Source organism: Vulpes lagopus, chromosome 12 (genome assembly GCF_018345385.1).
Source record: "Vulpes lagopus strain Blue_001 chromosome 12, ASM1834538v1, whole genome shotgun sequence".
Taxonomy (NCBI): domain Eukaryota; kingdom Metazoa; phylum Chordata; class Mammalia; order Carnivora; family Canidae; genus Vulpes; species Vulpes lagopus.
Window position 1 is genome coordinate 46,386,137 of NC_054835.1, and position 26,738 is coordinate 46,412,874.

General features: G+C 44.8%; 1 protein-coding gene across 3 annotated transcripts in view; it reads right to left on the reverse strand.

Moving 5' to 3' along the window:
* TEX2 (testis expressed 2) overlaps positions 1-26,738 on the reverse strand; it is a 100,230-nt gene extending 73,492 nt beyond the window's left edge. For all 3 annotated transcript variants that reach the window (XM_041724599.1, XM_041724597.1, XM_041724598.1), the window contains exon 1: positions 26,607-26,738. The gene's annotated coding sequence lies outside the window, so the exon portion shown is untranslated. The remainder of the gene's footprint in view (positions 1-26,606) is intronic.

Consider the following 26,738-nt stretch of genomic DNA (forward strand, 5'->3'; position numbering starts at 1 on the left):
TAACAGATGTGTTTGTTATGAGAATTAAGGTGGAAGGTGGTGAATTGTCTGGTCAGAGAAACTTCATTAAGAATTCAAATGCTAGGGATGCCCGAGTGGTGCAGTGGTTGAGCGTCTGCCTTCGGCTCAGGGCATGATCCTGGAGTCCCAGGATTGACTCCCATGTCAGGCTCCCGGCATGGAGCCTGCTTCTCCCTCGGCCTATGTCTCTGCCTCTCTCTCTGTCTCTCATGAATAAACAAATAAAATCTTAAAAAAAAAAAAAAAAAAGAATTTAAAAGCTGCAGGCCACCAGGGTGGCTCAGTGTTGAGCATCTACCTTTGGCTCAGGTCGTGATCCCAGAATCCTGGAATCGAGTCCCACATCGGGCTCCCCACGGGGAGCCTGCTTCTCACTCTCTCTCTCTGTGTTATTTAATCATGATTAAATAAATAAAATCTTTTTTTTTTAAAAAAAGAAGGAATTCAAATGCTAGCATTAAACTAACCCAGGTTCAGATCCCAGCTGCACCTCCCACCAGCATCTGACTGAACAAATTACCACAAAAAAGCCTCTTTCTCCTCATTATACAAATAAAAGGAGATAACAGTGCCTACCTCAGAAGGGCTGCTGGAAAAACTAAGAAACAGTATTTGGCATATGTAAATTATTATTATCAGCATTTGCAGCAGGCTTGAGCGTATCTTTTTTATCCATGCTGACTATGCCACCCAGCCATGTCCTCAAGGAACAAATAGCTTGTCTCTGGCTTCTCTAACTACCCAAATTTGCCTGTCTGGACTGTCTGACTTCAGGTTTAGTTCAGGCAACTGTGACCATTAAGAATTACAAACATAGGGGCAAAGCAGAAATATGGAAAATTCTATACATTGTAGCACAACATGAAAAAACAGAACTTGGGATGGTGTGCATGAAAAAAAAAAAAGGGTACAGCCAACAGGATCCTAGGATCCTACACAGACTAAAGCTTAATAGTTGTTTTTCTTTTAATTTACTTATTTGACCGAGACACAGAGAGAGTGAGTGCACACAAGCAGGGGGAGAGGCAGTGAGAGAGGGGGAAGGAAGCAGATCCCCATTGGAGGGGGAGCCCAACACAGGGCTCAATCCCAGGACCCCAGGATTATGACCTGAGTTGAAGACAGACACTTAACAGACTGAGCCATTCAGGCACCCCAATAGTTGGTGCTTTAGTGTGGGCCGCCTTCTTTGCTTTTACTGCAGACCTGGTTAAAATGATTGCTTTAAAAATGAATGCACTGGAGACACCTTGGGGGGCTCAGTCTGTTGGGCATCTGACTCTTGCTTGATTTTGGCTAGTCATGATTTCAGGTTCATGGCATCAAGCCCAGCAACAGGCACTTTGCTCAGCAAGGAGTCTGCTGGAGATTCTCTCTCCCTCTCCCTTTCCCCACTCGTGCTCCCACTCTCTCTAAAATAAATAAATATTTAAAAAAAATAAATAAAATGAAGGCACTGAATGAGATCTGCAGTATGACCAACCCTTTTTTTTTTTTTTTAAAGATTTTATTTATTTATTTATGACACACACACAAAGAGAGAGAGGCAGCGACACAGGCAGAGGGAGAAGCAGGCTCCATGCAGGGAGCCTGATGTGGGACTCGATCCCGGGTCTTCAGGATCACACCCCGGGCTGAAGGCAGTGCTAAACCGCTGGGCCACCGGGACTGCGCCCCCCCCCTTTTTTTAAGATTTTATAATGTCTTTTTTTCTGTCCCTTCCCCACTTTGGCCACATGTTTTTGCCAAATTCTATAAAACAATATTTAATAGTAATTGGTTATAGATATTTAATAGATATCTAATAGAATTGGTTAATTCTGTTTACTATTTTTCCATTTCAATGCTGATCCAAATTTTAACCAACAATCCACATTTATAAAGGGTTTTAAATAACATTATGGTATCAAATAACTGCAACAGGTGTAATGATGATAAACACCGCTAAGTAAGCAAGAAACAATCAGTTGCTTAACTTTGACAGTCAAGGTCAACCTCATTCTAAAGGCAGTGAGAACATTCAGTTTGGAGAATGAGACCCGATACCAGCTCTAATAACAATGTCTAGAATTAGACCAATCCTGTCTCAGAAGTTCTTATTATGTCATCCACAACCAATTAGAACTTGGAATCAGCAAGAAAACATACAGACTTGCAATTCCAAACAGAAGAAAAGAAACTTGTTGATTTGGGTAGCTTTTGTGTCCTTATCCTGGGTAAATGCATAGTTTCTATTAAGTCTTTTGAAATCCTGAAAATGGCCCCCTGGCTCCCATGGGTTCCTTTGCAGATGTCAAGTTAGAACCACCAGCCTCTATCAGCTCCACCCAGCAGACTGCAGTGGGATAGCTGATCAGTCATCTCTGTGCACCTTCTCATTCCTAGTAATCAAAGGGCAGGTACATCTTGATATTGGGTGGAAGGCAGGTATACCAGAAAATCTTAGGAAATGTATTCATGCAAACATGACATGTCATATACAGCCACCCCTTCCCATCTCAGGACCTGTCATACTGAGGAGGGGGCATCAGAAGATAAAGAGTTTGAAAAAAATTCCCCACTAATCACAGCCTATGTGTGTGCATACACATGCCCCAATATCTACCATGGAATTGAGACTAAATCATCTTGGAATATCCGGAATGCAGTATACTCACTCACTAACTTACACACACATGGGAGAAGGTGATGAAATAATAAAATCACCAGAACTCAGCTGGAGATATGGTACCAGCTATTCCTTGGCACCAACAACTAGTTAATCCAGTCTACATCTATGTTAGAAGGCACATCTTAGGGGCAACTCCTTTATAAGCGCTGACTTCTCTATACCTGTATTAAAAAAGAAGGGCAGAAAAAAAATAATAAAAATAAAAATAAAACATAAAAGGGGGGGCAGGCCTATCTCCATCAAGGCTAATCAGTGAACTACTTCAGGTATTTCAAATGAAGAACCAGAGGTGGGCCACTGCTTCCATGGGCACATGACACAACTGGACTGAGTTTTGCTTTTTTTTTTTTTTTTAAGGATTTTATTTATGTATTCATGAGACACACACACACACACAGAGGCAGAGACATAGGCAGGCTCCCTGCAGGGAGCCTGATGCAGGACTCAATCCCAGGACCCCAGGATCACGACCTAAGCCAAAGGACCTAAGCTTAGCCACGAGCCACCCAGGCACCCCTAAGTTTTGCTCTTGATCTTTGATACACTTGACTGTGCTGTTTGTCCCTTGAGTTTCAGCCTCATCTCCTGGGGCTGGTCTGAGCCACTCCCCTCCCCAGACCCTAGGTAGAGTTGACCCCAGCCAAGGCCTCCACAGCTGCCCATTCCTGAAGGCCTGTTTCATTACCATCTCAAGGACCAAAACAGGACAGAAGGCAGAAATGAAGGGCAAGTGAAATAAGCTCTTGGATGCTCAAAGTAACAAGAGAAAAAGGTGCTTCTTGGCAGATCAGAGAAAATAAGCACAAGGAGCATTTCATAACCAGAAATACGAGTACACCTCTTGGAACCAAACTGCCTCATCTAATTCTGGAGGTACTATAAACCAGACAGGGGCTCCATTTGATGTTTCAAAGAAGCAAACACTATAAAGTTTTGATCTTGATGTTCTTCTATTCACAGGTCCAGCCAACTGCCTAACAGCAGCATCCTGCCCTTTGTTTATTTCCCTTGCCCTTTCCAGATGATTAGTGCTGAGTATGTCATTGGGTTTTGTCTTCCAGCTCATGTGGGTCCTCAGAGAGTAGTCTCTGCCAAAGCAAAATGCCAAAACAGGAGCAAAATTTTCTGGCTGTCCATGTGTAATCAGGATACCATAAAACCCCATAGAGATAACTCAACACCCAGAAGTGTAGCCCTGGACAGCTGAGGCTAACTGGGAAGAGCACCAGCTTGGGAGCAACCTCGCTGGGACTGCATTTTGTGATCTGTCAAATGAGGGTCATGATGATGAAAACCCACACCTCAAACTGCTAGGACAAAGAATAAATGGGACAGCACTTCATAAACTGAAGTTCAGGCACTGACAGCATAGCAATGTTATAAGTAACCACAATGCTCTCTCCTTATGGACAGGATGGAGTAAAGTATACCAAAGGAATATTATTGTTCTCAGAAGAACCTGTTTGGCAGTTATTCTATATAAAGATGTATCATGGTCATCTTCAGAAGACACAAGAGGTTTTTTCCCCTCCAAAAACTTTGTGACAGCCATTTAAATTTCCAAGGTAAAGAACATTAGCTATGTACCGGGTAGCACATAGCCCAGTCACTTAAAGCTGCAGCAATTTTTTCTCGGACGAAAGGAGGGCCGGGGCCCATACAGATCCAAGTCAGACACAATCTGGACTTGAAAGGATGTATCAGAAGGATTCTGAACTGATAATTAACTTTTACATAGGCCAGGCCTCAGGGCCTTCCCAACAAGATCTCATATTTAAGCTCATGACTTGGCAAGGTAAGTACTATTATGATTCCGTTTCACACGTGAGGAAAAAGGATGAGTGGTTTGCACAACTTATCCAGGCAACAAAACCACTGACTAGCAGAGCTAGGGCTCACACTCCAAGGCCTTCCTCTACACTCCTCCACTAACTGCCTCATTCAGGTATTTCCAAGGACAAAAATCAATCCCTGGTCAACAAAGGCTCTCTACAGGCGCTCTGTGCTTCAAGAAAGACTTCTATCCATTCATTCAACATTTACTGAGCACTGGCTGCACGCCAAGCCAAATGCTGACAGACAGACCTTCACACTGTCCAGCAGGAGCCTCAATTCCACGGGGGACCCTGAGTCTAAAGACAACTCAGGAAAGCAATGAAAAGTACTTTTCAAAAAGTCCCAGTAATTCACAGAACAGGCTATAAAATACTTTATTTTCTCTATTGTTATAGGCCCCTCAAAGCTGGCTTAGGATAATCATCCAGCTAATAAGGAAATATGTTCCACATTGGGAAGACTTTCTTATAGTACGGTAAACCACAGTCTACAGCAAAAAGAAATCAGTAGGCTCATATCAGCCCTCAGCACTACTTGTCCTACCCACCCCCCTACTTCATTGCTGTATATAAGTAAATGTTCTATTGCATATACTAAAAATCTTAAGAAAGCCCTAAAAATACTGCACATCCTTTTTTGTGTGCTATGGGAACAGATTTCCATCTTAGGGAAGTTGGTCACAATTAGCTGGGACTTCACTGAGCCAGTGAGAGGCTACATCAGATGAGGCTGCTGTTTGCAGCAAATGTTCCACCCATGTTATTGATTTACCTGGTGATTTTATTGATTTCTCTGTCTTCCCTTTTATACTAGCCATCTCTGGCGGTTGCTACCACAGATTTCCCCTATGTAAACCACTCCACAAAATGCTCCTCTACGTGTCTCAACGTACTAAGATACAGAACGAGACTTCAAAAACAACACCTAAGGACAAACTGGTGTTCCTCTCAATTTACTATGTATAAAAAACAAACATTTGGAGTTGATCGTAGATCTAAGGCTCCTGATTTTACAATTTATGCACGGTACAGGTCTGTTTGCATGAACATTTTAATTTCAGCCAAACCTTTTTTCTAGCTGGACATGTGGAATTTAAGCTCTGAAAACAGAGACACGTTTTAGCATTTAGTACTTGCTATTCATATCCGGCCTTACCAATGCACAAAGCAACAGAGTACTGGAATGGCCCTTAGGGGGCTTAGAGACGGATAAGGGGGTGGGGGGGGGGACATCAAATAATCAATGCAAAAGCTGTGAAGGAACATGAAGGGTGCCAAGAGAGCACAGCCAGTAGGGAGACCCGATGAGTTTGGGGTTCAGTCAAGGAAGGGTCCCTGGAGCAAGTTGGAATTGAGCTGACATTTGAAGGATGAGTCAGAGTTGGCTAGGATAGTAGTGTGGGCAGTACACAAGGGAGAATGGCATGAGCAAGGGACCTGAAGCAGGAGCAAAGCCAAACAGAGGAATCCAGAGGAGGACCCTTGAATGTGGGTACAGTGTACACAGCATGAGACTGGAAAGACAGGCAGGAACCAGGCCATGTAGGACTTTGGAGGCCGCACTGAGGAATGGGTTTTTATCCCAAGAGCAATGAGGAACAACCAAAGGGTTATTGTACATGGTCCAGAGGCAGTATGGAGGTGATCAGATCTACATTCTGAAAAGCTCACCGGATGCAGTGTGAAGCAGATTGGAAAGGCACAAGAGGAGACTCAGAATGGTCAGTTATGCTCTCATAACATTCTAGGTGAGAGGTGACAGTGGCCTGGACAATACTGTGTGAGTAACATGTGTCATAAAACCATTTCAGAAATGTCCGCCTGAGTTCAACTTTTTGGAACATCTTTCAAGAGAAATTTAATGTCATCTATTATTCTATACACACACACACACACACACACACACACACAACGCAACTTTTGGGACCCTAAATTAAACCAGGCAGCAAACAAGAAACTTCAAACTGGAGCAGGAAAAATAACTGTTTCCTAAAATGAGGAGCAGGGTGGGGGGGAATCTTGGCATCACCCAGACAGCTCACTTGGCATGCACTAACTCTTTTGAAGTTCTGAGTTACGGAGAACAAACTCTGATTCAAGATTTAAGTCCCAGATACATCAAGACACTCTTCATTTCATCTTCTGGCCCTAAGAGGCAGGAAGTGCGTTTTCATTCCGAATGAGGAATGGGAGACAGAGAAGTTGAGAGACTTGCCTATGGCATCATTGCTAGTAAGGGCAGAAATGCAAAGCAAACAATCTGGGCACTCCCTTTAGTGATGTCCAACACCACCAGAAAAAGGAAGCACCAGCTATTTCCTTGACGCCAATCCTCTGCTGTAGAGGTCGAACATTGGGATGTTTATTTCAGAAGGTATTTCCTATGATTACCTGTCAAATTCATCCTTAGCCTCAAGATAACCTTAATTTTTAAAAAGTTTTGTCAATTCAATCCTACTTTAGCTTCTGAAAAGGGTTTTGCCTGGTTAGACATGTAAATCGCACCCAAAAAGCTTTCTTTGACCTACGTGCTTTTTATAAGCTATATGATTGCCTATAACAGTGGGGTCCAAATGTAAACTCCAATCTGGAAAAAAAACAAATATTTGTTTTTCATCAAATGCCTACTACATGCTTCCAGTCAAAAACCACTGAAACTATGGTGAATAAACTGCCTCTAGCTTACAGAACAATTCTGTAAAAACCACTTATTCTTAAGCCAAACTCAGAACTTTTTCTCCTGAAGAAGAAATGCTATCAGGTACATTCCTTGCCAGGCCACAAAGCTTAACAACTCAAAGAGTCAACCAAGGATCCTAAGTGTGTTAACAGGAAATATTACATAGTCCTTACAAATAGCAAGTATGGGGGCGCCTAGGTGGCTCAATCAGTTGGGTGTCTGCCTTCGGCTCAGATCATGATCCCAGAGTCCTGGAATGGTGTCCTGTGTTGGGCTCCCTGCTCAGCGAGGAGTCTGCTTCTTCTTCCGCCCTTCCTCCTGCTCGTGCTTGCTCTCTCTCTCTCAAATAAATAAATCTTTAGAAAAAAATAAGTACGTTCATTATATAGAAATGGGGCAATATGCAAATGAAATCATAATAAATGAGGAAAAGACAGACTAGTATTACATGGATTACAAAATGTTTAGAAATATAACATGACTGATACGCTAGTGATATAATTTTCCTCCAGATCTCCACACACAGATACGTATGTAAGTATACGTATACACATGTATGTGTGTATGTGTGTGTATAAAGTTGTCAACAAGTGTTTAAAGTCTATCAGCCCTGCAGGGATCTCGGAAGCACAGCTCAATCTGGTACCGCCCACCCCGCCCTGACACTCAGGTAGGCCGCCAGCTCACGTACCAGGCAAAGTGGCTGAGGTGACTCTGAAGAGGAGGGCAGAGCAGGAGTTACAAAGGGAAGAAGGGAGCAAGGGACAGGTGGCCTGAGGCAGGTGAGGCGAGCCCTGGCAAGGTAGTAAGAGCATGCTTTTCCAACTCAGACAGGGAGCAAATCCCAGCTCTGCCCTTCACCAGCTGTGTGACCTCAGACTAGTGACATCACCTTTTTGAGCTTCAGTTTTTTCATCTACCAAATGGGAAAAATAAAGTCTACCTTGCAGCATCTGTGTGGGGATGAAAGAAGTTCTGTACAAGCCCTTATACAGGCTTCTCCTCGGATGACTAGTGCCCTTCCTTCCTTGACAGGTATAGTTAGTTTCCTGGTCAGCAAAGGGGCAGCAAAAACAGGATATTGTGAGGATTAAGGACAGAAGTACGGCCCTGGGTCTGTCCAGCGCAGTCCTATGCAAATATGTGTTATTAATGTATCCTGCAGCTACTGAGCATAGGGAGCAACCATGGGGCTGATTAACAGGCCCCAGGTGTGGAAATAGGCTTTGGACAGTGGCAGCATCACTGGCAGAAATATATACTATTTCCTAAAAGGTTGTTTTATAATTTTGTGATTCAGTGCTTAAAAATGACACTCAGGAGGAAAAGAAAAAAGCCTTAGGCCAACAGCTGTAACCCTTCAGCCTATACCCGGACCCCTGTGTCTGGGACTCGGGGCCAGCTCCAGTTAGCTGGCCTCTAGATACAGGGACCCTTCTCAGGGAAAGCATTCAGGTTGTCAAACCTTGTGGAGCGACAAGTGAAGGGTCAGTTCGTGCATTTTAAAGACCGCTGGGCATGCATAACACCAGAAAGTGAGGTTCAGTAGTCAAGCTCCAAGCCAACCCATGAGCTGGGGGACGCTCGGGTGGCTTTGAGCCACCAGGACACCAGCCAGAGGCAACTCTCTCTCCTCCTGTTTGTGATACAGGAAAACTGACAGTAAGAAAAAGAGGGTACCAACCAGAATAAAGCCAGTCACTCTCTCAAAAGGTCACTGATACCAAAGTCTCAACTCCTCAAAAGGTCCTTCAAATTAATCTGGCAAAATCTCTGCAAAGAAGCCTCACTGAATCCTATGGCCCCAAAGACAATGGTTACTCCCCAAACCTTGTAGTAAAAACAATGGGAGGCCTCAGCTCTAAGGTCTCTTCAGAAAGACCTTCCTGACCACCTATCCTAAAAGCACAACCTCCCCATCCCCTTTTATTTTTAAGAACATATTACCACCTGACCTTGTGTTACCTGTCTACCTACTTGTTACCTCTCAGCCCACAGAATATATGCTCTACAGAGCAGGCACTTAAATATTTATTGGCTGAATGACAGAAAGAACACTGCACTTAATACCTAAGTAACCTGTTTATGTCCTTTTCAGAAAATTCCATATGGGGTAGAAAATAAATATGTTATTTACAGTCCAGAAGATTTTTAGCAACTGGGCATCAGACTTTAGCTCCAGAATGTAACATATGTACTACTTGCTAGGAGAAAGTGAGATCTAACTTCATACCCAGATCATCTCTATTGGATACTATCCTTTGCAGGAACACAAGCCTTTCCTAATGCAGGCTGTAAGCATGCTCTCTCCTTTCCAAAGAGCTACTGTGTATAATATTGTTTCTGATGGGAAAATGTATTTCTTCCAGGAAACCAAAATTCCAAGCCAGCTGCTGTCAAAAGAAAAGGATCCTTCGGGCAGCCCTGGTGGCTCAGGGGTTTAGCGCTGCCTTTAGCCCAGGGTGTGATCCTGGGGTCCTGGGATCAAGTCTCGTGTCAGGCTTCCTGCATGGAGCCTGCTTTTCCCTCTGCATGGGTCTCTGCCTCTCTCTCTTATGCATAAATAAATAAATTCTTTAAAAAAAAAAAAAAAAGAAAAAAGAAAAGAAAAGGATCCTTCATGATAAGAGGGGAATGTTGCTGGGTGGTGGTGACTTCTTAGCTCTTTTTTTTTTCTTTTAAAGATTATTTATTTATTTATATGAGAGAGTGCGTGCTTGTGCACACAGAAGTGGGAGAGGCACAGAGGGGAGGGAAAGCGACAAGCAGACTCCCTACTGAATGGGAACCCGACATAGGGCTCAATCCTAGGACCCCAAGATCATGCCCTGAGTCAAAGTCAGATGCTTAACCGACTAAGCCACCCAAGTGCCCTACAGATCCTGAGGCATAAATAAAAGCTCCTCTGCAAGTCACTATCTACCAGGGATTCAGAAGTGGAAATCACAGAGCTGTTGCCACCAACAGGACTCCAAAGTCTACACATCTATGGTTCCTGGGCCTGCCTTTGGACCAGAGCCACCCCACTCCCAGCTTGTCTCACACACCAGGCCCACTGGAAAGTGGAGCAGAGGCTCTGAAAGCAAGACACAAATCCAATACATGCAGTTTTTATGAGGTACTTTCTTAAAAATATATATTCTCAAATGGGAGAGTTCTGAAATCATGTGCATAGGAAAACATGCAATGCCTCCTTTATAACTTATATAACAAGCAATTTATTTAACAAATTATTTTAGGTTCTTAAAACGCACTTGGTCAAAGGCCGCATCAGTCTTTTTACTCTAAGGGGAAAACCATATGAGTAACGAGGTAAATAAATGCAGAGTTGCTATTGCTTTGTCATATACATATAATAAATGATGGCTGGCACTTACAAAGACCTTCTCCAAAAAGCCTCTGACAGCAAACACTGGGCCCAGCTCTTGAGGGGAGCGAGGAGTTAGTTGCACCTTCTGGAAGTACTACTCAGATTGTACAACTCTCTCAAAATAGTCCTGGCGGCATGTTCCAGCCCTGCGAAATCTTACTGTCCAACAACCCACAAAGTACACTCCCAAGCGAGTGCTTCTACCCTCCCAATGAAAAATGGCATCTGTACCAGCAGTAAACTCCTCCCGAACGCTCTTCAATGAACCTTGCATCTTATTATTTTACATCGGGGTTCTTAAAATCCTACGTGCAAAATTTGACCTATGTGTACATGTGTGGTTTCCTAGGGAGACGGCACATAGTGTTCAGAGGTTCACAGGGGTGTATATTCCAAAAGTTAAAACACCACTCCTGGGGATCCCTGGGTGGCTCAGCGGTTTAGCGCCACCTTCAGCCCAGGGCGTGATCCTGGAGACCAGGGATCGAGTCCCACCTTGGGCTCCCTGCATGGAGCCTGCTTCTCCCTCTGCCGGTGTCCTGTCTCTCTCTCTCTCTCTCTGTGGCTTCTCCCTCTGCCGGTGTCCCTGTCTCTCTCTCTCTCTCTGTGTCTCTCATGAATAAAGGAATAAAATCTTAAAAAAAAAAAAAAAACACTCTTTCAAGGGGTGGCAGAATTATCCATTATTTTCGGAACCCAAATTTTCTAAGAGCCACATCTGGTAAGCAAGGTTTCCACCCAGTTGGGAACTGTTGCAGATCAAACACTTTTTCTCAGGAAAAATATTAAGAAGCCAAAGTACTAGCTGCAACACTTGTTTTATGGGTATGGATCCCTTGCATTTCTGGGGTGCCCAAAAAGAACCCACTGGACCACATGATAAGGTAAGTAGTCAAGATGGTAAAGGGAGCAAGAGGTCTGCACTTAGGATGTTGATTCCTGAATTTGTTTTGGACTCTCCAGTGTTGGCCTTTTCCACTGCAGGGCTTTGACACTTCATGATAACTACTATTTTTTCCTCAGAAACACATTATTTTATCCAGCTTCGTAAGAAAGATCAAAATTAATGTTGAGTCTGCAGTGCTTCATACATCACTCAAAATGCAGGGCACATCTCTACAGAAACTTTCCTCCTAGGCAAGTTTTTTTCTTTGAGTGCTTCTATATCAAATGTAATCCTTAAGGCACTGTTCCTGCTGTCCTCTGGCTCCCTCAAAATCCCTCAAACTTAGGTCCTAGGTACCTAAATTTTTTTTTCAACATCCTATAAGATGCATATATGCACTTTCCCCCTCCTGTTTTTAAAAATTTATTTCCTACTTTGGTTTTAACAAACCATTGTTCTCTAGAAGTTTTTCCTACCTTGGAAATTTAAATATCATACCAATTTAAATATTCTTCAGATTACATGGACTCTCCACTTCCACCAACCCCAGCTGCTAAACCTGCTGTGATCGCACATCCTTTGTTTCTCCAAGCCACATAAGAAAGTGACCTTGTTACTCTGAAAATCTCACCTTCATTTCAACTCTACCCAGTTACCAATATGCTTTCACACATACGACAATTCTTGGTCTCTCTTCAAAAATGTGGCCAAAGGTATAATAAAAGAGAAGCTAAAAAAAAAAAAAAAAAACCTGTTCTCTGTCTCCTGGACCACAATCTTTATCATTTCTCCTAAACCAAAAGGTACCACTGTATTTGGAAAATAATCAGTTTTGTAAAAAAGTATCTTTACACTATTATTTCCAGAACTAGATGTACAGAAGGAGAAATTACAATCTGCTGAGGCAATTGCAAAATAATTTCTAACACTATTTGTTATAATTTGACAATTCTGTCTTAAGAGTCTAAAAACAGTACAATTGAGATGTCTCAAAACCATTGTCCTAACTGAAATCTGTTTAAATGGAAGTTAGTTGTTTTTCAAGTCAAATAGAAGCACATACAGACCAGAGATCCTTTCTATTAAATCAAGGGATGATATACCTATAAAGTGTATCACCAAAGCAATAAAAATTTTAGCTGCAAAATACCTCAGCCATTTATCTCAATCTATGTACGCACTGATCTAGAGACCTTCAAATGTTGACATACACACAAAATGAAACATTGAACAATGAATGCTCCTCTAAAAAAAGAAAAAATCAATGTCAGGAAAAGCAGACATGTTCTATTCATCTAGCTGGTTTTCACTCACAAGTGTTCATTCTCCATACATTTTTATTGTTTTCTTTTAAATACATCGGACCTTTTGCTTCTCTGTGTTCACAGAAGAGAAAAGTGGAATGGATAATGCCAAACAATTGACTTGGGAATACATGGCATTTTTTGTTAGCTTCCCATTAAAATGGGTCCATGTGGGAGGAATGTGAACCAAGCAGAGCGGAGTGGGAAGGGAGCCCACGGGCACAATGGGGTGCAAAGGGAAGCCAGCTAAAGGCTTAAATAGACCAGCAAGAAGTAATCTACTCAGATAACTGAGAGCTGGTGCCATAACTTCCTCTGTATTTAAAATCCACAGTGCTGACTCTTCATTAATTTTAGATGAATTTCATGGTAGGTTTTTTGTAATTACCAACAGCTTGCATCACTAGCTCATGAGATGGCTCTATCAATTAAGAGATCTGGTTTCCTAAGCAGAGCTTCCTGGATCACATGCCTGCCTCCATGTGAAGGTGAGTGCTGCCAAGGGGCTAATGAATCCTCAAAAGCAGCAAGAGAAGGAGACTTTCCTCCCAAATCCATTCAGGGCCAGACCATTGCCCCCACCTCCCCCAGAGCACTGGGGGAGAAATTCAGAGAGGGAAAGAAGCTTAAACTACCCAAGGCAGAAAATGATCATCTTCTGTAATTTAAATTTCTGCTGTTTGCACATTTGTCACCAAAGCTCTCTTCTATAGTGGCCTGCCCCTGCAAGAACAGTCTTTCTGAAAGCAGTAGCTTTTGTCTTTTCTGCCTCTGGCAACACTGAAATAAAGCATATAAAATGGAATCATACTTTTATGAACAGAGCTCACCAATCAGAGGATACATATGAGGTCCACAAGGAAAGGCCAGAGCCTGTGACAGCAATTGTGTGTGTGTTCCTGGCCAGGTGGAGGCCACCAGAGCAGATGGCTGGACCTCTGGGATGGAAGAGGGGGAGCCGAGACCCCAAGGCATCCCAGGGAGGGGCAGGATCCACTGTCCAGAACCACAGAGCTGGGAGGACCAGCCTCTCCGTTCTCTAACTCTGGGCCCCCTCTCTGGCTGCAGACAAAAATTACCAGACCTAAAAAGAAAAGCCAATGACAGGGAACAGACTAACTCAGAATACGTTAAGGGGAAAAAAGGGAGGGGGGAGATAGAATGGGAGTAAGAGAAGGTGATACAAGGAAGAAGCACAAGAAAAATGAGAGGAGAGGCTTACGAGAAGTTAAGGAGCAGCTAGGGCTTTGGTCAAAATAAAATTACTAAAGAAACCAAAGACAAAATATCCTGGCACGTGGTACCTGGCTTGTAGGACAAGTTTATCCAGTGCTCTCTCAATAAAGGATACCTCAAGGATTTGAAGAGAGGAGAGGGCCCAGCAGGGAGGAAAGAGGATCTCGGGACCCAGGGGTAGCCAGGTATGATGGTAGAAGCCAGGCCTGTGTGCATGGAGCTACCAGTCAGGAACCTGCAGTCTGTACTCTAGGTTCTTCCCTACTGTTAATATGTCCCCCTGTTCTAAAAAGCTGGCTTTATTGCTTACTAGCTGAGAGGTACAGAAACTTCAGAGCTGGAGTTCTTCCTTTTCTCCTTCAACAGCTGCTTGAAAGCCTGATGAACCTAAGTAACACACCCACCACCAAACACAGATACACAAATACCCGCAAGATTTCACCTTCAATTTGCAAGAAGATACAAGACTGTTGCCTTCCCCTTCCCAAGGTTAAAAACCCTGATTTAAAGAACTCATTACACTGTTCTGAGTAAGAGGTAGAGAGTTTTGATGTATACCCTTTGGATAGTGAGTGTGTGGTCTCTTAGAAGTCTGGGCAGGAGAGAAGAGAGAGAGCAAGGTGAAGTCCTGCCCCAAGAAAACAATGTCTCCCAAAGCTTCACAGAGCCAAAACCTTACAGGAAAATAGATGGCTCCTTTCTAGACACTCTACAACCAACTAAAAAATTGAAAAGCGAATATTCCAAAACATACTTAAATGCTTCCTGAAGATAAAAAAGAAAAACTGGCAGACTAACGTATAAGCTAGCTATTAATCAGGAAGAAAAAAATCTAATTAGCCATTCTTTAATTAAGAATTTATCGTGTTTAATGCTACGCAAATACTTGCTTTAAGATTCTTCGAGACCTTCCTTAAAAAGAATGACAAAGTGGACGAAGACTTTCAAGAGACTCTTAAGAGAGTTACGGAAGACTGACTTGAACTGCAAGCGAGAGTCTGGACCTGCCCCCATGACAGTCTCCAAGCACAGCCACTGTCTTGGGAGCAGTGTCATCTGCTGAATGCTCAAGGGATCACTGGATAACCAGCCCATATTAACTCCATGTGGGGATAACCCATTTGAGGACTCCTTTCTCAAGCCCCAAAGATTTTGGCTTGAAATCATTAGGCTGGTTAGACATGCAGTTCCAAAGCTCGTTTCAGGGCTTCCTGCTTGTCTGGCAGGGTCACTCCCTTCCTACACAATAGCATCACCCCAATGAGAGATGTGGATATGCACCCTACAACAACGAGCAGACACATGAACTGACAGAGCTGAACCAGGTAACGACCCTGCTTAAAGGTGGCAAAAACCTCTCATTTCCCCTTTAAACACCAATTTGGGCACCCATATGAATTCCTCAAATAGAAAACTATGGCAAAAAAAAAAAAAAATCACACTTTTTTCCTTAGCTTGCTATAAAGTACCCATCTCACTGAACATTTACCAACAGTGCTCTCTCACTCTGCTGTGCCGGGCGAGAGGCCACCGTACCCTGTTGTAGCGCTGTGCGAGGAGCCCAGGATAAACAGGAGGGTATTTCTGGAAGAGGAAATCGCAGCTAATGGGTCAACTCTGCCAGATAACACAAAATGGCTAAAATTCTTAGGCCACAGTACAGTTAGGATTTAGAAGTAGCTACATCTGTAATTCCTGGAAGACTACTTCTAAGCTGTGGGTCATATATATTTTTTTCTTTTTGAAAAACATGTTTAACATTTTATTTTTTGAGATTAACACTCTGGCACTATACCATTCATATAGTTGGAAGGACCTCTTGACCATCCGCCCCAGAAAATTCTTGCTTACATTTGCTGCCAAAGCAACTCTCACTTAATTCAGAAACTCAAGATATGTTTTTTCTTTTCATAAGATTTTTGAACCACAAATCAGACCTCATGAAATAAAATTTGCTTCAGGCTGTTACACGTCTGCCAACACCCCTCTCGATCGCAGTCAAGCCTTAAGACAAAAGCTGGGCTGACCAAATGAGTTTAGTCTCTGGCTCAGAGTATGATCAATAGTCATTTCTGTTGGGAGTTTTAAGCCTTAAAAAAATTAATGTTCTTGCTTTACTATTAACCTACCCCATCAGGATCGAATACCACTCATCACATCCCCACAGACATTAGCCTACCCTGGGAAATTAAAACAAAGGCAACTCCTTTCCCATGGGTTTTCTACTACTCTGACTTATTTTCCACTTCGATCTTGCCTCTGAACTTAGCCAGGGCAAGCAGCTCAACTCTCCCTGAGGATAACTCCCTTCAGACTTCTAGGACAGGTACTGCAATTTCTACTCTTAACTCTTAGGGTGATGAGGCAGATGGGAGACCGAGGAGGAGCCAAACCAAATCAGTCATTGCTATCGCCCGATACTCAAAAGGTCTTTTCCAAAAGGATCTGGATTTGAGGACATGAAGATGGCTCCTGTTCAGCTTATGTGAGGAGCAGTTAGTATCAAAGGAAACAATAGTATAAGGTAGGAGATGCTCCAAAGGCAGGGGCTGTGGAGCCAGCCTGCCTAAACCTGAGCTCTGCGCTTATTTCTGGGCTGTGGTCACAGGCTCCCTTGCCCTCTGGATGGCTTTACCCTACCCACACTGTCAACTGGCTTTTCCTTATTTGTCATCATTAGGTCCAAACAGCACCCCACCCCAACACACACACACACACAAACTTCCCTCTACCTGCTCTCAGAGGTAAAAAAAAAAAAAAACACCAGCAAAATAGTATTAAAATTTACTGCATGGTCCACTTCTAATAAAATTCACCTACAAACATTTTCATGATCTACTACATTTGTCGAAGGCCTCTTTTAAGATCTATGGAACAAAATCATTGCCACCTCGGTGTGGCAGGCCAGCCTACAATTACATATCAGCTCTTTCTGTCATAACTGGAATGCTTGCCACCAGCCCTCTGTGGTCAAGGCACAAAAAGGGAGTCTCTCCTGGGACTTTCTTTGGGGCCAGGTGTGCCCATACTACTTTGCTCTATTCCAATCAGGCCTACCAGCAGATCATATTTACCTGGCTGTGCTGTTAAGGTTTCCAGAGCCTGGAGGCACTAGGCGCTCACCCTCAGGCATGAGTTTACAGATAGATACCTGACCCCTTCCCTCCACGCTGTTCTCAAGCAGCTTTGGTGCTAATGTCCACTTGAGAGTTTCTGGGCACCACACTGCTGCTGAGTCACACAGGTCTCTGTGTTATCTGGTTCTGCAAATTTCCTGTATACTTTATCTTTTTTTTTATACTTTTCTCTTCTATCCCCTTAATATTCAGCTTAAAGCCTTCCCAACCAGACATGCAAGGCTCCTGGAAAACACAGCACTCTTGTCTTTAATAAATACCCTGTCTCTGGTCTAGCGATCCAATCCATTCTTCCAGAACAAAACAAAAGAAAAAAAGAGTTACCTAGGAAACCAGCTAATGACATCCCACATCAGTTTTCTCTCTCAGAATCACAACCACCAAGGTTGTAGAAGAAATTTAACCGCTATCTCTGCCTCAAGACCATTTCCTGTTTAGAACTTCAAAGTCCTGGTGAAGATCCAGGTGTCTCCTATGATTTCCTCCCACGTAACAGGTGATCTGAGGAGGTGGATTTCTCCTCTTATTGGAAGCTGGCCTCAAGGAGAGGGCAAATCTGCCCACCTGCAGGGTCAGGTATAAACATAGCTGCTTCCGTTCTCTGTTCTCTCCAACTGGGAGTCTCCCAGCATCAGGAAGATTCTTCCCCTCCTACTGCTGCCCAGAGCCCTTTTTAGGGCCCGTCTAGCGTTATTTTTGAGTAGTACCATTAGGGACCATTAACAAACACCTGCTGAATACCTCCAAGGGCAGAACACTCTCGTTTGGGGGTGGGGGGGTGGTCAGGGAGTATGAGAGGGAGAGGACACAAATATAAACAGGGCATAGTCTCTACCTTCTAGATAGAGAGGAAGACTACTACATCCCTGACTGTGGGCTGTGTATGGAAGACGCTAACCTTGAAGCCTCAATTTGGAGCCCCGTGATACCGATGACATACTGATGACATACTCGGCAAGAATGATGCCTCCTGAAGCTTGGATAGGAAGCCCATCCAGACAAGAGGGCTGCCCTTGCAACATGGCCCATATGAAGGTAGCAGGACGTAGGGCAACCCCCAGCCTGGAGGATGCAGAGACAGGCTGAGGGCCTGAGCTTCCTTGGTCACCTATTTATTCCCAGCACATAGTAGATGCTTGATGAATAGGTTTCAAAAGTGGATGACAGTTTTCAAGAATAGATTTAAGGGCAAATATGGAGAACAGCTTTAAATTTATCTAGAAATTCTGAAAAATAGGTGCCAAGGGAAGTGTAATACCAGTGAGTTGCAGAGTATGCACAGCCAATGTTTTCTGCCAGAAGTAATTTACATTTCTTTTCACTGCAAATGCAAGCTGGCCCTTACCTAGTCCTTTACAAGTGCTGTGATTTTATTTTTTAAACCTCTCCTGAATGGTCTCTTTTCTCTCCAATTTTGCTGCCACCACTCTGACCCAAAAGACCACCTTTTTGCTTGGAAGATAGCAGCAGCCCCCTCATGGCTCTCTCCACAGGACTTCCATCTATTCACCCCACTGTAGTGGGGGTGGTTTTAAAAACTCCTAGTATGGGGGCACCTGGCTGGCTCAGTCAGCAGAGCATACTACCCTTGATCTCAGGGTCTTGCATTCAAGCCCCATACTGGGTGCAGAGCTTACTTTTAAAAACAATTTATAAATTAGGGGCACCTGGGTGGCTCAGGTCACAATCTCTCCATCCTGGGATTGAGCCCAGAGTCCAGCTCCCCTGTCAGCAGGGAGTCTGCTTCTCCCTTCCCCTGCTCTTACACTCTTAGTCTCACTCTCTCCCCGTCTCAAATAAATAAAATCTTGTTTAAAATAATTTAAAAATTAAAAAAAAATCCTAATAGGAGCATGCCACATCCTTGCTCAAAACATAATGAGAGCTTCTTGCTGCTCATGGAATAAGACCCATGTTCTGCAAAGTGCTGTATGATCTAGCCCCTCCTGCCTTCTCCCTCAGCTGGGCCTGTGCCTCTCCTCTTGGTTTATGATATTCCAGGCACCTTTCTGTTCCCAGGAGGAAGGGAGCTAGGCCTTTCAGAAACTGAACCACCTGCTCCTTCATCAGGAAACAGCTCCATCTCTCACCTTACTCGGTTTGCTCTCATCCTCTGTAGCACTTCTCGCTACTTCTTACGACATATTTGCTTTTCTCCTTCCGCCAGGAGGACAAGGACCTTGTCAATTTTGCTCACCACTATATACTCAGTACCTAGCACACTATCTGACCCATTGTGCAAGCTCCTTAAATGCTGGGTGATGAATGAATGAATGCAAGCATGGTAGAAAACAAGGGGAAAATTGAGAAATGCTCTTTACAGTTTGGGTTCACTGAAGGAATCTAACAGTTTTTAAGAGTAGATTAATCCAGAAAGAGGGTAAGGGGGAAAAGAGTCAATGGGAATCCATCCTTGGAGCTGTCCAGGGGATTCAGATTCATCCTGTGAAAGAAGGATTTTCCATGCCCTTGACCCAGACTTGAAATGCATCAGGCTCCCTGCTCAGTGGGAAGTCTGCTTCTCACTCTGTCCCTTACCCTGCTCATGCACTCACGCTCTCCCTCTCAAATAAATAAACGTCTTTTAAAAAAAAAAGACTAATTGTCAAAAGAAAGAAAGGAAGAAAGAGGAAGGAAGGAAGGAAGGAAGGAAGGAAGGAAGGAAGGAAGGAAGGAAGGAAGGAAAAAGAAAGGCTAAAAATCTACCTCCCATATGAAACACCAAAGCAGACAACTGCAGGAAGGTGAGGAACAAGGCTTCCAGTTGAGCATGGCCCCCACAGCAAATGAAGCTGAGTGTTCCCCAGGCACAGGTGCTCCATGGTTAGTGCATCACAGACTGTCCAACACCAAGCTACCCTAGAATGCATCCAGTAGCTGTGCATATTAGCCGTCTTCGTCTCCTCTTCAGCCCCGTGGTTACTTTACACATGAAAGGACAGAAAATGCTGACCAAGAACAGAGGCCCATCCACTCCACATTAAGTTCCCCACTGCGTGAGAAATCAGCAAACCTTTACCCCCAGCCTTTCCTGTACATGCCTGGCACTGCTCTCAAGACTTCCCAGATGTCAGCTCATTTCCCACTCAAAAGTGGGAAATCGAGGCACCAGGAGCCTAAGAAAGCCCATGTCCCCTGAAGTACTGCCTGGCTCCTAAGGCCAGCCTTGCATGGTTCTCCCTGTGTCTCCCCTTCCCCCCATTTCCTTCCCACGTCACACTTTCTACACGCTGCTCCCTCTAGAAATGCTTTTCTGGACACTCCCAGTGGCTGGCTCCCTCTCCTTCTTCCTTCTCAGTGCCCTGTTCTTCCCTTTCAGAGGAAGAAGCCTTCACACTTATCACAATGGAATATATACACACAATGCATACATCTCTTGACTTGTTTATTGTCTGGACTAGATAATGTGCTATGTGCCAGCAGGGACCACATCTATTTTGCTCCCCAATGGATTTCCAACAACAGGCACAACGGTTGGCTCCAGTAGATGCTCAAATATTTATTGAATGACTAATAATCATTGTTCAAGCAGTTCTTTCAATGGAAAGATTTTTAAATTCTCTATTTCAAGCCCTGAATGATAAATATAACCATCTTTAGGAACACTGCTTAAAAGACAACATTTTTTTTTTAAAGACAACATTAGATGTAAAAAAGGATTTAAAATTAAGTAAGGAAACAGGCCAGCTTATGTCAGCTGTAAGAAAGAAACAACAAAGAAATGAAACTAAAAAAAAAAAAAAAATGCATATTGTGACTCTGAAAGGTGACTGCAGGAGGGATCCAAAGGGTGGGTTTAAATCTCAAATCCCCAGTAAGCTTACCACTGAAGAGGGCTCCTCTTGCCCTGTGCCATTCTCAACTATTAGGATAAGCCAGGGAGGCACTCAATTTGTGAGTTCCTATAACCTGCCTAGGGAAAAGCCCTTAGAACATTCCAGGCAAACCCAAAAGGGAAAGGTTACCTGATTGTTTCAAAGACCACCCGCGTTTCCCATCCCACCAGCTTCCACACTAAAGGACTGGATTCTGCTCTCAACAGTCCTGCTTATGTTCACAGTGACCCAGCTTGTGGCTTCTGTTCACCAAAGAAAAACCTTGCCTTTCAAGGACTTAGGTTGCCAGCAACGCCCATAGGGGCTATTCTTTAGGTTGAACAGAGTTCTCCCAATACACAGCAGATGTCCTGAACAAGAACTCAAATTTAAACAGGTGTCAGTACCTGATAAAAGACTAGGAATATATGACCTTAAGGCAGGGGCAATCCTGCTGGAAAACTTCCAGAGCACTTGGCTTGAGAGGATTCCAAGATGAGGCAGGGTCCACCTGAAACAACCAAAGAGCTCGTACTGGAGAGTAACAGAAGCCCTCTTCATCTTTGCTATGTGACTTCAGCCAAGGTACTTACTTCTCCGAACTTCAGAGTTTTCATCTTAAAATAAGATTGACAGTGGTCTCTCATACTCACAAGGCCATGTGAAGTTGCAAAGGAGACAGTGTCCGTCAGCATATAACAATTCTCCACAAGTGATACTCATATTGTTATCACCTAACTATCATTTTCTGCTTTACAAAGCCTGATCACAAACACCCAAGTGAGACTTTGGGAGTCCTGAATGAAGAACTTCTTTCAACCATTTAATTTCCCAGATCCTTAGTTCATAAACTCACATAATCTCTGATACTGTGTTGGAGGGAGTCAGAGGAGGAGACTGAGAAATCAAGTCCTCATTTTGGAAAACCCTCGAGGCCCAGAAACACCCTGGGGTCCAGAGCCCAAGAACACACACAATAACAAGATAAACCCTCCAGAACTGGGACCAGGCTTTCTGATGCCCACTCTAGAGTTCTCTCTACCTCATCCAGTGCCAGTCGAACATGTCTATACTTTCATGACCTCCTAGGTTCCTTCTGATTAATGGCATCTTATGACATTTCACCCAAAGCAATTAAACATTATAAAGAGTTTTGAAAGGGGAAACACAGAATCTTGTATATAACCTTGAGGTGCTTTAAAATTCACATGTAAGACTATTCGCATCAGTGTAGGCTTCCAAGCTTCTTATAATGATATTTATTTTTAACATGGGATTTAAAGTTGACAAAGACCTTAATGAATAGGCAGGACAAAGGGAGCTGTCTGTCCATGGCTCGTTAGCTCCTGAAGTTAATGCTTCTCATGGGGACAAGAGTCAGCCAAAGGACAGAGTTCCAGGCGAACTGGAAAACGTCCCTCCAGCCCACAGATCATGCATTACTGCCTAGGTTCCAAATGGAAAATCTTATGAGATGTTCTCCAGATATACCCCAGAGCCACCTACCAGTTAACCCTAGCCCTGTCATTCAGAACCGTCAACTGATATTGGGTGCTCACTATGTGCCAGGCACCACGACTACCTATAAAGAATGTACTATGGAGTGCCTGGGTGGCTCAGTCAGTTAAGCATCTGCCTTTAGCTCAGGTCATGATCCCAGGGTCCTGGGATGGAGTCCTGAGTTTGGCTCCCTGCTCAGCAGGGAGTCTGCTTCTCTCTCTCTCCCTCTGCCCCGCTCCCTCTGCCCCCACCCTGCTCATGCTCTCTCTCTCTCAAATAAATAAAATATTCTTAAAAAATAAAATAAAGAATGTACTACTATAGTTCATCTAACGTAGGACCCCACTACTATAAGACGTACCATCATTGAATGTACAAAAAAAAAGACACCTCTGCCAACTACAACTGTGAGAACCCACAGATTTTAAGATAATTTTCTTTAGATATGTTAATATGAGACAAACTGTACTTGTCTTAGCATTGCTGGAATGTGAATACTGTCCCATTTTACAGATAAAGAAACTGAGGTACAGAGAGAAAAAATAATCACAGAGCTGCTCAACAGAAGCATTGGGATATGCCCTGGTAAGTTGGGTCACCTTTTCACAGCAGTAAACTCAGATTTCCTGGCAGCCACATGAATGACCCATAAAGGTACCAAGCAGAGACACAGGGTGCAAATTCTTGATTCACCAATAAGCACGTTAACTGTGGCAATTCCCTGAACATCTCTGAACCAGACCTTCCATATGTCCAAAGAAGGCACTGTGCTAGCATGCCATTCCTCTTCTGAGAGAAGCAATGCAGTACAATGGAAAAAGCACGTTTTGGAATCAGAAAGTCCTGGATTGAAATTCTTGCGCCACCACCTAACCAACTTATCACTCTAGACAAGTTACTGAACTGCTCTGAGCTTCAGTTCCCTCTTCCATAAAATGAGGCTACCACCATCGATCTCCCTTAGAGGGCTGCTCAAGGACTGGAGAAGATATCTCTATCTATATTTATAACTATACCTATATTGATATAGATATCTCCAAGGAGAGAGAGAGAGAGAAAGGAAAGTGGTGTATAGCAGAGTTGAAATTCAACAGATGCTCTTTTCTATACTCCCTGCCTTCTGCTTTGGGACAGAATGAAAGAACACATGTTCCTTGTGACCTCAGTAACACCCAAGAGGACCCTCAGGAGAGAATAAAGATCAGAGAGAGGAAAGTAGATGCTGAGGGTTACTCAGGCAAAGAAAATGAAATGGAAGCACCTAGAGGCCAGGGTTGGTATTTGTTCAATGAAGTTCTAAATTTTTGAATAAATAAATTGATATTAGAAAGGGAAAAAGGGGATCTCTGGGTGGCTCAGCGGTTTAGCACCTGCCCACAGCATGATCCTGGAGACCCGGGATCAAGTCCCGCATTGGGCTCCCAGCATGGAGCCTGCTTCTCCCTCTGCCTATGTCTCTGCCTCTCTCTCTCTCTCTCTCTCTCTCTCTCTCTATCATGAATAGATAAATAAAATCTTAAAAAAAAAAAAAAGAAAGAAAGAACAGGAACTGACATCATGAAAAATTATTGGTCAATAGATATGAGGATACAGATAGTTTTATACCAAACCTTACACAGAAAACCACTCTTTGAAGTTTCAGTTTGACACCAACAGTAAACTTACAGTGGGAATAATTTCCCATTGTTCTGTTTTGCTCTTACATTAAGCAATATTTTGTGCATTTCTCTCCTTTCTTTCCTCAAGGACTTCAGAACATCCTCAAAAGAGAGCTTTTGACTTGGAAGGAAGGCAAACCCTATGGCAGGTAGAAAACAAACCCTCTATACATTTTGTTTTTTTCCACCGTAACCCATAGTGCCTTGCAGTTTCTGGCACACTACCAACTCAAGAAAAATTAGTTGAATGAATATTTTTCCACTATATGCAATTACTTTTTGATGAAAACTCCCAAACATCCTGTACATTTATTCTACCTGAAAGCCTAACCTCTCTTGCTGCTTTTCCAGAAGTATTCTAAAAACATAATCTCTGACAAACAAAACGTTTGGTATATGTGATTATCTCCAACCCTCCCACAGGAGGACATCCTATTCTCTTCAAACCTCCAAGCTCCAGATAACTTAGCCAAAGGAAACTCCTGCACTTCCCTTCCCTTCCCTCCCTCTGTCCCAGCCCCTGGGCTACTGGTCAGTTGTCTCCATTACCTCCACCTCTGACTTGAATTGGATTGTTAATCTCCTTCCTCTCAGGCACAGCACCTCTTCCTGGAGATAAATGTACAGGCCAAGCTGAGTTCCCCCAGAGCCCTCCACACACTGACTTGAGGCCTTCACTAACAACACTCCTGGAGAGGCCCGTGTGAAAGACAGAAAGTGTATGGCAAAAAACCCACTCTATACCCATCACCTTAGGAGGCTTACTGGTTTTCCATAAGTTGAGACCTATTACCAATTCTTGGAAGAATCTAAAATACCAAAATAGATTAAGAGTTGACCATGAGTTAATAGGAAAGGCTGTTTGTTTTTTTTTTAAGATTTTATTTATTTATTCATGAGAGACACACGGCGGGGCGGGGGGGGGAGTGGGGGGCAGAGACACGGCAGAGGGAGAAGCAGGCTCCATGCAGGGAACCTGGTGTGGGACTCGATCGGATCCCGGGGGACTCCAGGGTGACACCTTGGGCTGAAGGCAGGTGCTAAACCACTAAGCCACCCAGGGATCCCCATGGAAAGGCTGTTTTATTCTTCCAGTACCTCCTATGAGATAAGCTTCACGGTGTCACACATCGCTTTAAACCCACACACCCAGACTCCTCAAATACCCCCTAACCTGGAGTTCAAGGATCATTGGCTCCTCCGGTTTTTCCTCATTGGTTTCCATAAAAAAAAGTCACTCACTGTTTTCCTTCCAGCTTACGTCTGGCTCCTCAAAGGACTCCTTTAAATCCTTTGATGAGAATCACTGAAACATGCAGAAGGCTGGTTGGTCCCTTTCAATTCTTGTGCAGAGCAGCAGCACAGTCCGTGGTGGACTTCACACAGGAATACGGCATTACCACCCCTGCCTTCGGGGGAGCCCACGCTTTCCCTTCAACTCTAAAAAAGTACGTCCTCCCTGAGCCGTGTCTGTAAAACGTAGTGACAAAGTACTTCGTCGCTTTGGAGAAAGAGCGAGGGTGGGAACAGACTTTGCCCTTACATTTGATGCCCCGTAACCATAACAACCGATGGTTTAAGGAACCGTCAACCCACTGAGGGGCTAAGTTTTCCAAAGCCGTTTTTTTTTTTTTTTTTTTTTTTTTTTTCAAAAAGGGGCAGACTCCCCTGCACCACCTCCCGCGTCGCCGTGCAACTGGGCGGCGTGCACGGTGCAAGCGGGGAGGCTGTGCGTTCCGGCTCCGGGCCCCCGGGTCCCCGGGTCCCCGGGTCCCCGGGTCCCCGGCTCCGCGGTGCGCTCCGCGGTGCGCTCGCCAGCGGCCGGCAGCACAGCCTCCACCGTCACACCCGCGCTCCCGGGCACGGCACCTGGCGTTAGGCCTCAGCCCAATGTCACTTGTTAACCTTCCTGTCCCCCGGCTGTCGGCACGCTGCCGCCTCCTAAGGACACGCAAACCACCCCACGGCCACCCGCGATTCCCAGCAGTTGGAGAAAAACCACCTAAGCGCAGTCAACCCCTGATGGGTCCCCGTAAAAGTAGCTGCGGTTCTGCACTTGCAAGCGTCTCGCTACGTGGGCGAGGGGGGCGGCAGGAACCCGGGGCCCCATTCATAAAATCGCAGGCTGTTTTGCCTTAGTTTGCGTGCGGACTGCCCCCCCGGGCCCGGGGTGAGCCCGGAGCCCCGAGCCCGCCACCGCAGGCTGCGGGGACCCGCTGGCCGGCGCCTCCCGTCGGGGTCAAGCCCAAACCGCCACACCCGAGCCCAGCCGAGAGAGGGGTTCGCCCGGGGGCGTCGCAGGTGCGCGTCCCCGCCAACCCCGGGCCGTGACAGCGGGGCGGGGCCCCGGGCGGCCGAGCCCCGCGCCCCGCCGCACCAACGGCCGCCGCCCCCCGCGCAGCCGGGACCCAGCGGGGTCGGGCCGCCCCCGGCCCGGGCCTTCTCCGCGGGCGCTCCTTCCGCCGCCTCCTGCCCGGCCCCGGTCGCGCTCACCCCGGCTCCGCTGGCTCCTTCATTGTACTGCGCCGGCGCCCGTGCTCCGCGGCCGCCGCGGCTCCGGCTCGGGCTCGGGCTCCGGCCGCTGTCCTGCCGCCCGCCCGCCCCCGGGCACCGGCCGCCCCGCCC